Genomic DNA, 11,542 nt, shown 5'->3' on the forward strand with positions numbered 1-11,542 from the left:
TGGTTGCAGAAAGAAAAGGAATCTCTCTTTGACAATCAAGTACCAAATAAAGGCAAAGATTAGTTTAAAGCATTATTGATACAAGCTTCTCCATTGTACAACTCCTCAAAGAGAAATAAAAACCATCCTCATCTCTCACTCACTATTTCTCCCTGGAGTTCTGATAACAAATTCAAGAGGCAAAATTCATGGATATCCCAGAAAAGATCCTCCAATATAGATATCATTTTGTTGTAGCAATCATAGCTTCACTTGTTCTTTCAATCCTATTATATGCAGCTCCTAGATTTCTCACCATTCTTGCATATTTTTGGCCTCTTTTTGCCTCAACAACTGTGTTCTTGGTGTTGATTATAGCATTTGGTGGTGTTTCACAGTTGGCTTCTGACGCCCATGGTGCACAAGCAGGTGAAGGGCTTCTTGATTATGTTGCAGGGCAAGCAGAACATACAACAGAACCTGAAAAATATGAGTAAATCTTAATGGGTTCAACTCTCAGCCTCTGCGATCGGATCGGGTTCGGCCGAGTCTAGTGTCCGTTCTGAGATTAGAAAGGTCCATCTTGTTCTTGGGACTCTCCTCTTACACGAGTAGAGCCTACATCAATATGTAAAATGAAAGAAAACGAAATTGAAAATAAAATAGTTCTGTCTAATAATCTCTGTGATTGTCAAAATTAGCAAAAGAATAAAAAGAAATCTCAATTTCTCCCTCTCTCTCTCTCTCTCTCCATATATATATATATATATATATATATATATATATATATATATATATATAAAAGTGACTATAGAGATGTAAATTGGAAAAAGTGTATTATGTAGTTATTTGATTTAAAATTAAAATAAAATTATTTTATTATAAAAAATAATTTAATAAAATTTTATAATTCATCTCATTAAATTTTTATATAATAATATTTTTTTTTATAAAATAGCTAACTATAGAAAATTTATTAACTTGACGAAAAAAATAAAATTTCTTAAACATCTTAAATTATCATATTTTTTTTAATATTTTAAATTTTAATTAAAACAATAATATTAATTATGAAATATTAAATAAATACATCTTATTTAATTTTATTTGTAGTATTTTTTAATATTATTAAAAAATATTATATATTTTTTTGCATGATAATATTTTTTTTGTTAAGTTAATAAATTTTTTGTAATTAATTTTTTTTATAAAAAAAATCATTGTTTTATAAAAATTTAATAAGATAAAGTATAAAATTTCAGCAAAACACTTTATTTTGTGACTATATAACCATCTTCGATGTGTGGAACCTTCAAACAGGAGATTTCCATTTCCTTTACCATTCCATTTCCAATGGGAAACGAAACTAGAACTAAACTTTTAGTAGTAAATGGTAGATTGTAGTGAATGTGTTCCTATTTCCAATAGCTATAAGATTCAAAGAACTAAATTTGTCAGAGCAAAGCTTAATGACTATAAGTTGACATTTTTGTATGGAATGGGTGAGGAGAAAGAAAGATAGTTAAAATTAAGAGCAATCAGGGAAATAAAATGAAATACAATAATAGCAATTAAGTCTTAGTCTTAAATTAATTAAATCAATTATATGAATTATTTTTACAAATTTGTTAATTACAAAATTTGTATTAATATCCAAAATTTATAAATTCAAACCTTGTAAACTAAACCCAATTTTTTACTGCCAAGTTTCACTAATATGGGGCAAAATTTTATAAAGGATGTCAATTATTTTTTATTTGAGTAGAAGAAATATAACCATAATAAATTTGTAAAGAAAGGAAAAAGTTTTTTTTTAATTATTTTTTTATTTCATTCTTTTCTCTATGATAAATTACTGTTTAGCCTTTGTATTTACATATTATTATTTACTTTCTCATTCTATTTTGCAAAATAGATTAAAAAGTCCCCCAATTTTATTTTGTCAATACTTTGTCTTCATGTCCATTTTAGCTATTAATCATAATCCAAAAAACCAAAATACCCTTCTTGTGTGACCTATTCGTGCCCTTCTCTTGGCCTCTCCCTCCTGCGTGACTTCCTCCTCCCTCTCCCTATCACTCTGCCCCTCCCTTAATCCAACCCATCACATATCAATCCAATATCGTTCTCCCTCCCTCTTCCTAACAATGCCAATCACTTCGGTGCATTGGAACCTCTGGTTCATGGTCATGATCTTCATCTACTTCATCATCACCTTCATCTAAAAAGTCTTCTCCACTCTCACTTTCCTGATGGTAGGGAAGATTGGAAATGATTAACTGAAATGTGATTTTTCCTAAATACTTAGACTCTATTTGTTTTATGAAAAATATTTTCTTGAAAAATATTTCTACATTTTCTAGTGTTTGGGACATTCAGAAAACTTAGTCAACAGAAAATATTTTCTTAATCAAAGGGAAAATTAAGTCAATTTTAAGGAAAATGACTTCCTTTTTTTTAAAAAGGAAATCATTTTCCATTGTCTAGATTTTAGTAATTTTATTAAAATGTAAAAACATATATAATTAAATAAATACATACCATTAATTTAATATTATAACCGAATAATAAAAAATAATTTCATGAAAAATATTTATTTTCTATATACAAATTATTTTTTTGTGAAATAAACGGAGCTTTAGTTACTTAATTCTAGGCTGGAATTTGTACTTAAAAATATATTTTTGCTTATATGATTTTGCAGCTATATTAGGTAGGTATTTACCATACTTCTAGCAATGCTTTGTTTACTTTAATTGCTAGAGAAGTTGGCTTTTGTAATCATTGTAAACAACTCTCTCCCATGCCTATATTATGAATAAAATTCTAGCTCTCATGTAGAGAGAGTGATTTCTACTATGTAAGATATTTTCTTCCTTCTTTGGCTTGCTATTTCTTTGTTTTAGAGAGTTCATTCTCCACTCAAAATTTAACTATGGTATCAGAGCTTCTCATGATCTTTGAGGGTTGTTAATTGAGAGAAAACAAGTGAGAATCCCATTTATAAAAGAATCTAAACATTTAAGAGTTGAGAGAGATGGCTTCAAGTGGATATTTTGCTCCACCTCCTATATTTTTTGGAGAAAGTTACTCTACATAGGCTGTGAAGATGAAGGCTTTTGTTATGTGGGAAGTTACTGAGACTGGAAGACAACTAGGTCCCTTGAGGGAAGATCCCACACTTGTTCAGTTAAAAGCTCATAATGAGTAGTGTGCTAAAGGGTTCAAGGCTTTGTCTTGCTGTCCATTATGTAATTTTCACAAGAATTATACCTTGTGAAATTGCAAAGCAAGCATGGACAGACTTACAAAGGAGTTTCATGAAAGGGAAATCTCAAAGTCAATAAGTTTCTCAACCTGAGAAGGGAGTTTGAAGTTCTCAAAATGAGAGAATCTAAAACTCTTAAGAATTGCCTAGCTAGATTAATGTTTGTGGTTGTAACACCCCCAATTTTTAAAATACTTATTTTATATGTAAATATTAATATTTGATTGTATAAAAATTTAGGGAATTTATTTAGAATTTTTTTGAATTTTAAAAATTGGGTTTAATTTTCTTAAGATTATAAATTTCATTGATTTTTATAAATTAATTTAAAAACCAAGTGGTAAAATAAAAAATATATTTGAACTCTAAAAATTTTTCTGAGTTTTCTAAATTTTTTTTTACAATTTTTGAGCCTCATTTTTGGTTTCCGGGTAGAGTAAAAATTTAATTTTTTGTATTTTGAATTGGACTTGTAGAATCGAACTGGATCGGATTGGATCAGTCAAATCGGACCGGCCCTCTCCCTTTTTCTTTTCCCTCCTGTCGCGCGACAGCCCATCCTCCTTCTTCCCTTCGATTCTCACTCCTCCGTCCTCCTTACCACCGGCCGCTGCCACCTAGCTCTCCTCCATATGCTGGCACACCATCTTCACCCTTCCCCGTCACAGCTTGCCCTCCAGATCGCTGAAAATTTCGCCATTTATTCCCTTGCACATGCAGCGCGACCCTTTAATTTTTCGACTAAAATCCAGCCAATCCGACCACCAATTGGACCAGATCTTGTCCCAAACACCTTCTACTCATTGAGAGCTTTCCATTGACACCAAGATCATCCATTTTTATCAAGTAGATTGTCTAATTTTTGCTCGGGATTAATCTATTTTGACTTTTGAGCTAAATTTCTCTCAAATCGGAAACCCCACAGAAAATCCGAGAGTACCGACATGCTCTACACGATGAGAGCTTCAAGAGGATATAAATTTCAAAAGTTTTCGACACCAAAATTACAGTGAGTCCCACGAGCTTCATTGTGATTTTTTGAGCTTTAAACAAGCTTAATTAATTCCATAAACATTTTTCATTAACTCTTGGTATTGTGGGCTTCGTGTAGGTACCTTCGTTTCAAGGAAATTCGACAGTTGCTCAGGTCTGCAATTTCGGGCCGGACAGACAGACTGTTGGAAATACTTCAAAACCAAGTCGAGGTTATAGGCTACCCCACTATTTTCAGATACGCTAGACGGGTTCCAAGCATCGAAATTGGCATACGTAAACCCGAACCCTAAGTTTTATTAATTACCTTGTGCCTGAATTAGATTAAAAATCTATAAAATATTCGTGGTACGTTAGAAAATTATAATTCTTTTTGTATTAGCTTAGTAATATTGCTAAGGACCACAGGTCAAAATTTTAAAATTTTTAAAGCTCGTTTGGTTAGTTTTTGGCAAAAAGTTAGTTTTAGGGACTAAAATATAATTTTTTCAATTTGTGATTATTGACTGATTTAGAGGGCCCAAGAGGGGCCATATATTATTGATGAGTTGTGGTTGTAGGAAAATGAGATTTAGAAGTGTCACTTGAACCTTTTTGTAAGTTGGGTACATTCTAGGTGTAGGGGAACTCTGCCGGATTTTTAGTATAAAAATAGGGCGTCTTTGTTTCTTCAAGTTCTTGTTTAAAATCTAAGTAGTGATGAATTTGTTATAAATATTATTTTAGGTGAGCCGGGCTAACCTTCCTCCTTCGCTCAGCCACCGCAGTGACTTTTTACAAGTTTATAAGTAGATATTGATTTTATTTACAATTTCAATATTATTATATTTCTAGCATATCATGTATCACTTATATATATATGTGTGTGTGTGTGTGTGTAGTCAAATATTAGGCATACCTTGTTTTGCATTTATACTTGATGATATTGTTTTGGTTACTATGTTTTGATAATCTGGAGCTGTGTGTGTGAGTTGATCTCGTTGGCACAGCTTTGAGTTGATCTCGTTGGCCTCCATATTTGGATAATAAGAGAAAGTCTGGCTTTGAGTTGATCTCACTAGCAGAAGTTGGAATTAAGAGAGCTGGGTAGGGGGATCAGCTCTCCATATATGTATGTGTGAGTATGGATTTGACACGAGTGCGTGAGTACTCCAGATTATCTTTGATGTGACTTGACTCGGTTTGTATGACTTGTATGAAGATTATGCATTTTATTTCTAAGGATACATTAGAATTAGATAGTTATAAAAATTGTATGTAAAATTAATATTTACTCTCTGAGTCGAACGCTCACTCCTATTCACCTTATTTCTCTAGGTTACAGGAGAGTTTTTCTTTTCTTGGGTATTAACCAGCCTTCTTCTTTGCAATTTCACTTACTATTATTTTCATATTTTGTAATCCAAAATTTGAATTCTAGACCTCTGCATGTGTAAGACTATAATATTTAGCTGGACTGTAATATTTATTAATTTGGGATTGATATTTATAAACTTTATGTATGTGTAATTGTGTGGTTGGATACCTATGATGGATGAGGGAGCTGAGCACCCATTGATTTTATTTTGGATTGTGGATGATTGATGAGTGAGCTGAGCTCCCCAAATGTATTTTGTTGACATTACAGGTCAAGTGAGTTAATAGGTCCCTGTTGGATGGTCCATATTATGGTCAGGCTTTGTCTGGTTGTTTTCTTGAAATTGGGCTAAATATGGGCTTGGTGTTTGGGTTGGAAGATAGTTGGGCTTACTACGGGTTTTGGGGGCCTTATGCTGACTTAAGTCCTAGTGCCAGTCCAGCCTATAATTTGGGTTGTGATAGTTGTCAACAAAATCAAATTGTTAGGTGAAGATTTACCTGCTAAACGGGTTATGGACAAGGTTCTTATAAGTCCACCTAACATATTTGAGCTCAAAATCTCATCCATGGAAGATTCTAAAGATTTGAGCAAAATCACCTTAACTGAACTATAATACCCTTTCTTGGAGGAATATATGTTTAAGGGCAAAAAATTTGACTAAATCTGACCAATTGAAAACTAATAAAATGAGTAATAAATAAATAATAATGCAAATTCTAAAATTTTATCAATGATTCTAGTGTTTTATTCTAGTTAAATGATTGAAAATGAGTTAATTTAAATTTAAACTTACTAATTGACATTTATAGCATTTCCAATTGAAAAAAAAAATATAACCTTAAAGTAAATGATTTTAATTATTTTTTTTTTCTCCTTTTTCTTAAACTAAGTTATTTGTTATTAAAATATTAATATACTAAGAGACAGTACGTATATTTTTTGAAAAAATAAGTTTAATAATAAGTTTAAAAAAATATAATAAAATAAAGTTAAGTTTCCCAAAAACCATTTCCTCCCATTTCTGGAACCAACAGAAGTCCCTCTCCCCCTCGTTGACTTGTCCGTTGCTGTCCCTCTCTTTGGTCAACTTCTCTAGTATAAATGACATAATCTGTAACACCTCTCACCCGTCTACAGTATAGCCGAGCAAGAAGTGCACATTCGGTGCCGGAGCACCCTATCTTATCTTGTTGTGTCCATTGTTAATTTTTAAACTTTGTAGAAAACATGTGGTAATATTTTTTTTTATCACAATTTATTTCTGTGGAAACCCGAGCAGAGCCTCCTTTATTTTATTGGCATCTGGCTAGTTCTAATAGTTACCTATTAAAAATAATTTCATATCTGTATCATTTTTTCATGTATCATATCATATCATTTCAAGAAAATGAAATTCAGTTCATTCATATAAAAATTTATATACAAAAATTACAAGCTTTATTTACAGTCCAAAATATAAATTCATTTAATTACAATGTTCAAAATTAATATACATCTCATTATACATGAACCAAAATCCAAAACCTAAGTACATGGGCCCTACCAAAATAAACACTGCTGAGGTAACTCTGAACATGTAGCAGATCGGGTCAACGTGAAGTTAGAGCACAACTATGGCAATTGCTTCTGTGGCGGCTGCATTGCTTCTGTGGCGGCTGCTGGGTCTAGATTCCAGTACCTACGCGATGGAAAAATCAACGTGCTAAGCATATTGCTTAGTGGTGCATAATTTAAAGAAGAATAACTAAATAATTCAAATAATAATTCTATGTACAATGTTGTAATTCTAGGTCAATTGTATATTTTATTACACTTTGGGAATAAATTAATTATCAAGATCTTATCTGTGTATTTATTTCTTTCTCCGTCTTTTTAAAATCATATCAGTGCATTCTCAGTCTTTTAAAATCATATCAATACCCAAGTAACCTATAACAGACTATAAGGCTGGATACACAGAAATATTCTATCCTTTATATATCTGTCATGTCAAGCATAAGGCCAGCAGGCAGGATGTTAAAGCCAGAAATACAATTAGGTACAATGGCCAATGGGCAGGCATGTAGCCTGTAGAACAATCATATCAAACATATATTGTTAGTCCATGATTTTTCATGTAGGTAGTACTGCTATTTGTAATCCCAAATTGGTATACCAATCGATCCAACTATATGCATAAGTCTAGATATACTTTGGGCAAATTAGTACTATTAAGCACTTATAGTTTTTTTTTTTTTCATGCTATGTACTATTAAGGGTTCATAACATATTGTTATTTTACTTTATGTACTATCTATGCTTTATACCATTTTCATGTCATTATAATGGGAACTTAGGTCCCAAGTATATATTCATATAACTTATGTACTTATCACTCTCATTATTTTATGTCATGTACTATATATATTTATAGTATTGTTATTTCAAATATGATGGAAACATAGGTTTCAAGTGTATTTTCATATGACTTATATGTTTAGAAAACCATTTAGGTAATTTACATTTCATGTATCAACTGATTTCATGTCACCTTATAGTGAAAAAGTGAGTCCCACATACCTATTTCATGTAATTTAGCATGTAGTGACTTATTAGGGATAAGTCCTTACTAAAAACAATTTAATTCAAGAACCTTTCTTTAGGTTCAGTTTTACTGTTTTGACTTTACATATCAAATTGAGCAATTTGTGGCTACTGTTTAGCGCACTTCCTTCATGGAAGTTGTTCTTCTTTGTCTTGTCTTTATTTTCCTTTTTGAATTATGTCATTTGGATTTTTATAACTCAAGTTATAGTCAAATAACCATAACTGATTCAGTTGCAAGTTCTGGTTCCTTATCTAGGTAGTTTTGGTATTACACTTTAGCAATTTATTTGAACAGGTTCTAGCAACATTTAGGCCTAGTTTTCTTTATAGAATTTATTGCCTTATGTCTTATGGTCACTCAGAATTTTTAATTGTAATTTTTCAAGTCATGTAGACTTACTTAAAGCCACATTATTGGCCTAGACTCAAATGTCCTATACTAACATGATGATTTCCATTTAGGTTAGTAGCTTTGACCCAAAATTTAAGATTCGACGCAAAATTTAAGCTTCTTACATTCATAATTTGAGGTAGGCGTTTGAAATAAAGTTAAAGCCTTATTTCTTAGGTTTCCAGAACTATATGACACATTTCAATTAAAGTTTTCTAGTGGGAGATATGCTTAAAAGACTATGTTGGAGTCAATGATTACTTATGCACATTTCCAGAATTTATATACTAACTTGACCTAGCCAATTGACCTATTTCTCTTGATTTTTGGATTTTGGTCAAAATACCAATATTGTAGGTCTATTTCTCATTGAAATTTTGGCATTGATTTCATGTCATTTGGAGTTTTATGGACCAAGTTATGGCCTCTTTGCCAAAAACTGGTCAAGTTGCCTAAACAAAGGCAATTCTGGGCTGTTTTGGTTCTGGACAGTTTTGGTGTCACAACTTGTGCAGGCAATTTGGTTTGGTTAATGGCATTTCTGGGCTTTGTATTCTTCACAAAAGTTGTAGCCCTATGTCTAAGCTTTCCAATGGTATAAATTTTATCAGGTCATTTGGACCTGTTTAGAGTGAGTTTTGGCCAAATGAATGAACACTGTTCATTTGATCAAAATTCTGGGTTCACAATTTGGTAATCCGGATTAGGACAATATTTAGGTCACTTTTTAGACAAAATTTGAGCATAGTTTCTTCATAAAAAATGGTGCATTTTAGGTCTAGTTTTACCTCTAATTGGCCTCATACCAATTGGGGTCACACAATTTCACTTATGGCTCAAAACATTCACTGCCTCCAACAAATACTCAACCTGCAAGAAAATTATACACTTCTAATTTCATTCCTCTAACTCCCAAACTACAAATTTGCATTCATGGCACTTCTAATATCATCAATTCATCTCAATTCAATCAAATTTCCAACAATTATATCAAGTCTCTAATAATCAATTCACAACCCTAATTCAAATGGTCAAGGTCAATATACACATTCAATAAATTTTCTAATACATGTAACTTCAATTACTTATCCATCAACATCACTAATCTCCATTTACATATATGGATTAATCACACTCCCATGCTTCTCAAGGTTTCCAAATTGAAGCAATTATACAAGTCTCATCAAACAATCTCAATTTGCCAATTTGAAACAATTACATAAAATCCCCAAATTATCATCGAACCCTAATTCAAGTTTCCCCAATTTATACATATCACATGCAATTAAATCTAGTACATGTAATCACCTTAACCAACATCACTAATCATCATTTACATGTAAAAATTAATCAATCTCTCATGATTCCTATGGCTGCCGAATTGAAGGACTCATAAACACTCATCAATTTCTTCAATTTTCTCATCATACTAACTCAATTCAACTTCAAATCAAGGATTAAGGACAAATGGTGGGAAGATTAAGCACTAACCTTGATTTAAGAATTTTCCAACCTTGTAAAACTTCACCAAATCTTCTTTTTCTTGCTATCTATAGTCTTCCCAAGATGTGAGGACAAACTTTAATGAAGGGAACCTTTGATTTCATGTTGAGAATGAAGAGATTGGGAGCTTTGCATGTGAAGAAACCATGTACTCAGCCTCTGTAGTGGAATCAGCAGTCGTACTCTGTTTGTAACTCTTTCAATTGACTGCACCTCCATTACAAATGAACACAAACCTAGAGGTAGACTTTCTGTCATCGATATCTTATTGAAAATCAGAATCAGAATAACCATCCAATTGCAAGTCACCACCTCCATAAATCAAGAATAAATCCTTAGTTCTTCTCAAGTACTTAAGGATATTCTTGACAGCTATCCAGTGTTCCAAACTTAGATTGGATTGAAACTTGCTAGTCAAACTAACAACATATGCGATATCTGGCCTAGAACACAACATTGCATACATTAAACTTCCAATAGCCGAAGCATATGGAATGCTAGCCATTTTATCTCTTTCTTCTGGTGTATTTGGAGACATCTCTTTAGAAAAGTGGATACCATGTCTTACTGGTAACAATCCCCTCTTGGAATTAAGCATGTTAAACCTCTTTAACACCTTTTTCAAGTATAGACTTTGGGATAAACCAATTATTCTTTTCGCTCTATCTCTATAGATGTGAATTCTAAGAATATAGGTTGCCTCCCCTAAGTCTTTCATGGAGAATGTATTTGACAATCATACCTTGATAGTTGTCAACATACCTATGTCATTACCTATCAATAAAATGTCATTTACATATAAAACAAGGAAAGTGACAGCACTCTCACTAACCTTCTTATATACACATGGCTTATCCACATTTTTGATAAAACCAAATGATTTAATGACTTTATCAAAACGGATGCTCCAACTCCTCGAAGCTTGTTTCAACCCATAAATAGATTGTTTTAGCTTGCATACCTTGGAACCATCTTGGGATTCAAAACCCTTAGATTGTTCCATGAAAATGTTTTCATTAATGTTTCCATTGAGAAAAGCTGTTTTGACATCTATTTGCGAAATCTCATAATCATAGTATGTAGCTATTACTAATAAAATCCTAATTGATTTAACCATGGCAATAGGCATGAAAGTCTCCTCATAGTCAATTCCTTGCCTTTGGTGAAACCCTTTCGCAACTAGCCTTGCTTTATAGGTCTCTACCTTTCCATCAGAACCAATTTTCTTCTTGAAAACCCATTTATTCCCTATAGGTACAATACCTTCAGGTGGGTCAACAAGGTGCTAAACTTGGTTCTTATGCATGGAATCAATTTCGGATTTCATAGCTTCAATCTATTTTGAAGAATCTATATCTGATATAGCTTCTTCATAGGTAAGAGGATCATTTCCATGATCTATTTCTTCATGAGTAAACAACTCTTGTTCATCTTCATGAAGAAAACCATATCTCACTGGTGG

This window comes from Hevea brasiliensis, chromosome 5, assembly GCF_030052815.1.
Source record: "Hevea brasiliensis isolate MT/VB/25A 57/8 chromosome 5, ASM3005281v1, whole genome shotgun sequence".
Lineage (NCBI taxonomy): Eukaryota > Viridiplantae > Streptophyta > Magnoliopsida > Malpighiales > Euphorbiaceae > Hevea > Hevea brasiliensis.